Source organism: Orycteropus afer, unplaced genomic scaffold (genome assembly GCF_000298275.1).
Source record: "Orycteropus afer afer isolate SDZICR_OR568_19922 unplaced genomic scaffold, OryAfe1.0 scaffold00532, whole genome shotgun sequence".
Lineage (NCBI taxonomy): Eukaryota > Metazoa > Chordata > Mammalia > Tubulidentata > Orycteropodidae > Orycteropus > Orycteropus afer.
In genome coordinates, this window is record NW_006922119.1 from 148186 (window position 1) to 154109 (window position 5924).

The following is a 5924-nucleotide window of genomic DNA, read 5'->3' on the forward strand; positions in this document are numbered from 1 at the left end:
TTTTTTTTTTTTTAAATTGGAATCAAATATTGTTACACCATTATTCTGGATATCAAGTTTTCATGTTCCAGTTCACCTATACAATAAAATCTTATTTATTTGGATTTCTAATGTGGAATTTTTGGTATGTTTGGGTAGTAAATGAAGGTAATTTTCAATTTTGATTCCCTTAGCAATTCAGAGGCGTTTCTCTAATACATAGGCCTCTGCTTTTGTTTTTTTTTCCCCCTCCCAGCCTGGTTGTTTCAATTGTTTTGAGTGGGTAGAGGTTTTATGATGGTATTTAATTCTGCAGTACAGTCAGAATGATGTCTCTTGGTTTTATCTCCAGCCTGTTGATGAAGCCAGCCCAAAGCAAACTGACTCGAAGAGCAGTAAAAGATGGTGTCTTTTATTCTATTGAATGTTTTTGGTCTAAATATTTTAATGCAACATTTTTTTTTTTTTTTTTAGGTACAGTGTTCTTTATTGTTGGTACAGGGCAAGGTTGAGCTCTCTAAGCCCCTCCCCTTCTTCAGGGCGTCTGGATGGAAACTCTAGAGGATGGGAGATTCTCAGTGTGTTGGGGATGGAGTCGGGGCAAGGACTCTCCAGCAGCCAAGGGTTTCTCTCTTCCTCTAGTGCTAGTGCTGGGGCTGGTGGTCCAGGAGGCTCTTATTCCTTGGAGGCCATGTGGACCATAAGGTCCACCACCTTGTTGCTGTAGCCAAATTCATTATCATATCAGGAAATGAGCTTAACAAAGTGGTCGTTCAGGGCAATGCCAGCCCCAGCATCAAAGGTGGAAGAGTGGGTGTCACTGTTAAAGTCACAGGAGACACCTCGTCTTCAGTGTAGCCCAGGATGCCCTTTAGGGGACCCTCCGATGCCTGTTTCACCACCTTCTTGATGTCATCATATTTGGCGGCTTTCTCCAAATGGCAGGTCAGGTCCACAACGGACACTTTGGGGGTGGGGACATGGAAGGCTATGCCAGTGAGCTTCACATTCAGCTCAGGGATGACCTTGCCCACAGCCTTGGCAGCACCAGTAGATGCAGGGATGATGTTCTGGGCAGTCCCATGGCCATCACGCCACAGTTTCCCAGAGGGGCTATCCACAGTCTTCTGGGTAGCAGTGATGGCATGGACCGTGGTCATGAGTCCTTCCACAATGCCAAAGTTGTCATGGATGACCTTGGCCGGGGGGGCAAGCACTTGGTGGTGCAGGAGGCATTGCTGACAATCTTGAGGGAGTTGTCATACTTCTCATGGTTCATACCTATCACAAACATGGGGGCATCGGCAGAAGGGGCAGAGATGATTACTCTTTTGGCACCACCCTTCAAGCGAGCCCCAGCCTTCTCCATGGTTGTGAAAATGCTGGTAGACTCTACAACATATTCAGCACCAGCATGACCCCACTTGATGTTGGTGGGATCTTACTCCTGGAAGATCGTGATGTGCTTCCCATTGATAACAAGCTTCCCATTCTCAGCCTTGACGGTACCATGGAAATTGCCATGGGTGGAATCATACTGGAACATGTAGACCATGTAGTTGAGGTCAATGAAGGGGTCATTGATGTCAACAACATCTACTTTGCCAGAGTTAAAAGCAGCCCTGGTGACCAGGCACCCAATACGGCCAAATCAGTTTACTCTGACCTTCACCATCCTGTCTCATGGAAGCGGCTGGGACTGCGCAAGAGGGGTGCGGCTGTCTGTCAAACGGGGAGGAGCAGAGAGCCTTAATGCAACATTTTATGGTGATGTTTTAGTTGTGGTAAATCCTAATGCTAGCCTAAGGGTTTGAAAGGCCTTGCTGGTATTTTAAGAGCAAAATCAGTTAAACCAGTTGCTGTCAGTCACTTCTAACTCATGGGGACCCCACATGTGTCAGTGTAGAGCTGGGATCCATAGCGTTTTCACTGACTGACTTTTTGGAAGTAGATGTTTGGCCTTTCTTCCAGTGAGCCTCTGGCAGTACTCTAACCTCTAACCTTCCAGTTGGCAGCCACGTGCCTTAACTGTTGGCACCATCCAGGGACTCCTTTAAGAGAGAAGACCACCCAAAATTGAAGACCACCCAAAGTTGAGCCAGCAAAAACTTTTTTGAGTTAAATAAATCCTATATCAGTAACCAACTTTCTGCACTAAAGGCTTTTTGGAATATATCTCTGCTGGGATTGTAGATAAAATTTTGGAGACAGAAGATGCCCTTTATAGTAGGATCTTCCCATAATTCTAAGCATGTTTGGCATTTCTAAAGCTGGAAGAACTGAAGGAAAAATTCAAGCCTCAAGTTGCAATATTGAAGGATTCTATGGGTAAAATATTGAACAATGCAGGATGCATCAAAAGAAGATGGAAGGAATACACAGAGTCACTGTACCAAAAAGAATTGGTCGAGGTTCAGAAATTTCAGGAGATAGTGTATGATCAAGAACCAATAGTATTGAAGGAAAAAGGCTAAGGTGCACTGAAGGAATTGGCGAAGCACAATGCTCCAGGAGTTGACAGAATACCCGTTAAGATGTTTCAAAAAATTGATGGAGCACTAGAGGTGCTTACTTGTTTATGCCAAGAAATTTGGAAGATAGCTACCTGGTCAACTGATGGGAACATATCCATATTTGTGTCCATCCCAAAGAAAGATCCATCAGACTCGACGGCACATAACAACAACAACAACAACATCATTAATATCACACAAGTAAAATTTTGCTGAAAGTAATAAAAAAAATAGCTGCAGTACATCAACAGGGAACTGCCAGAAATTCAAGCTTGATTCGGAAGATAATGTGGAACGAAGGATATTACTACTGATGTGAGATGGATCTTGGCTGAAAGCAAAGAATACCAGAAAGATGTTTACCTGTGTTTTATTGACTATGCAAGGACATTTAATTGTGTGGATCACAACAAACTATAGTTAATGTTGTGAAGAATGGAAATTCTAGAATACTTGTGCTCATGAGGAACCTGTACGTAGACCAAGAAGTGGTTGTTTGAACAGAATAAATGGATACTTCATGTTTTAAAATTAAGAAGGGTGTGTGCCAGGGTTGTATCCTTTTACTGTACTTAATCAGTATTGTATGATGAGCAAATCTGAGAACCTAAACTATGTGAAGAAGAATGCAGCACCGGGATTGGAGGAAGACTCTTTAATAACCTGTGATATGCAGATGACACAACCTTACTGATATAGATCAAAGTCTACAGTCTTCAGTGTGGATTACACCTCAAAGAAAACAAAAATTCTCACAACTGGACCAATCGGCAGCATCATGATAAATGGAGAGAAGATCGAAGTTGTCAAGGATTTCATTTTACTTGGGTCCACAATCTGCATAAGGGAACAGCAGTCAAGAAAGCAGACTAAGTACTGCGCTGGGCATATCTGCTGCAAAAGATCTCTTTAAAGTGTTAAGGAGCAAAGATGTCACTTTGACGACTAAGCTGCACCTGATTCAAGCCATGGTATTTTAAATAGCCTCATATGCATGTGAAAGCTAGACAATGAATAAGGAAGACTGCAGAAGAGTTGATGCATTTGAGTTGTGTTGGTGAAGACTCTACCATAGACTGCTAGAAGAATGAATGATGTTCTGTGTCTTAGAAGCACAGCTGAAATGCCCCTTAGGGGCCAGAATAGCCAGACTTCGTCTCTGGTACTTTGGTCATGTTATCAGAAGGAACTAGTCTCTGGAGAGAGATACCATGCTTGGTAAAATAGAGGGTCAGCAAAAATGAGGAAGGCCTTGACACAGTGGCTTCAACAGTGGCTCACACATAGCAATGATTGTGAGGATGGTGCATTATAGTGTAGTGTTTCGTTCTGTTGTACAAAGGGTCTACAAGCTGGAATAGCACCTCGCAACAACAATAGCAGCTGAGAATGATTATTTGCTATGGATAGTTTTAAGAGCATAGGGGGAAAATTGTGTTGCTTTCTAGGGCTTTCCTGTTACACTCCTAGGCCTGACCTTTGTCCTGCCCAGTTGTGGCTGGAAATCACCCAAGTTCTGGTGCCACTTTCAGAACCCTCAACTGCGCAGACTTAAGAATCATTTTCAGGGTGATAAAATATTTCAGGCTTATGGAAAAGTGTGGAGAGTAATAGAATAAATACCCTTGTACTCATCACCCATTGAAAAGATAAAATATTACAAATACAATTGAAGAGCCTGTGTAGTCAACCCATTTCTCTCCCCCTGCCCCCAGACAGATTGACCACTATACTGAATTTAGTGTTTACAGCATGTTTTATGTTTTTACTAGATAGATATACATTCATATTTAAATATAGTAAAGTATTATTAAACCAAATATGGTGTTATTATTATTATTATTTTTTTAAATTGTGATTTGGGTGAAGATTTACAGAGCAAATTCACTTTCCATACAGCAGTTCACATATACTTTGTCTCATGAAATTGGCCACAGTTTACCACAATGCAACAGTTCCCCTCCTACTTCCTCCCCATAGTTACCTCTTCCTTGTGTCTATCCCTCCATGCACTCCTGCCCCCTGAGCTATCTCCCTGTGCATAAGCAGCCCTTCTTTCTCAACTATGGTAAGTATTGTTCCCTCATGTTATAAACATGCTCTGTAATACTGAGTAAATCCTGTTTGTTTCTATTTAAGTTATGATTTTGGAATGAGATATTATACATACTATAACTCTAGTTTATTTTGATTGCTGTATACTATCCCATCATATGACTGTGCACCAATTTATTATTTTGTTGTTGTTGTTGATAAACATTTAGGTTTACCCTTCTCTGTGTGTGGTATTTTACTGTTATGAACAGTCTTGACCTCATCTTCCTGTGTATGTGTTTGAAAATCTCTCTGGAATATGCCTGGAAGGGAGATTGCTGGATCAAAGGAAATGGGCGTCTTCAACTTTTATGTATTGTCAGATCGCTCTCCAAAGTACTTCTCCTTATTTGCATTCTAAACATCAGCTAATAGGAGTTCCAGTCATTCCACATGCTGGGGGATGCTTGGTATTTTCAGACGTGACATCTTGCCAATCTGATGTGTGTGAAATGGTATCATTGTGATTTGAAATGTGCTTTTTCCTGTTTACTAGTGAGGTCGAACATCTTTTCATGTGTTTATTTTTGACTCTTTTACCCCAGGGAATCAGAGCAGTTTTTGAGAACTGGAAATTCAGGGTTGCAGTGTTGGTTTTGCCTGTCATATCCTGGGAAAGGGATAATAAAGGGGAAAATCAGGGAGACCAAAAGTAAATAAATATCTAAATAAGAAAAGGTAGAGATGAAGCAGAAAACATAGGTTGAAGGAATGATGACCAGTGGTCATAATTTTGGTTTCGGTATCAAAACCGAACCAGTTACTGTTGAGTTGGTTTCAACCCCTGACAACCCCGTGTATGTCAGGGTAGAACTGCACTCCGTAGGGTTTTCAGTAAGTGGCTAATTTGCTGGAAGGAGATCACAGGGCCTTTTTGTCTGAAGGGCCTTTGGGTGGCCTCAGACCTCCAACTTTTTGATTAGCAACTGGCATGTCAAACGTTTGCACCACTCAGGGACTCTTTGTAGTCATTGTTGAAGGGGTGTAACTTGTAAGGATAATAGACTAGAATTGACAAGAATCTTGACTGTTGGGGAGAAATTTGGGAAATTTTATTGTGTTAGGTTGCCCTCAGTTCAGGTCACATTGTAGAGTTGTTGTTACGTGCCACTGAGTTGATTTCAACTCAGTGACTTCATGTGCCAGAATTGAACTGCCAATAATTAAGTGCTTAGCTGCTAATTGAAAGGTCAGTGGTTTGAACCCACCAGTGTTTCCACGAGAGAAAGACCTGTTAGTCTGCTCCTATAAAGAGTACAGCCTACAAAACCCCATGGGATAGTTGTACTCTGTCCTATAGGGTCACTATGAATGGGAAGCAACTCAGTGGCACACAGC

General features: G+C 41.8%; 1 pseudogene; it reads right to left on the reverse strand.

The window, feature by feature from the left end:
* Window positions 1-654: 654 nt before the first annotated feature.
* LOC103209808 lies at window positions 655-1654 on the reverse strand (annotated as a pseudogene).
* Between the last annotated feature and the right edge of the window lie 4270 nt (window positions 1655-5924).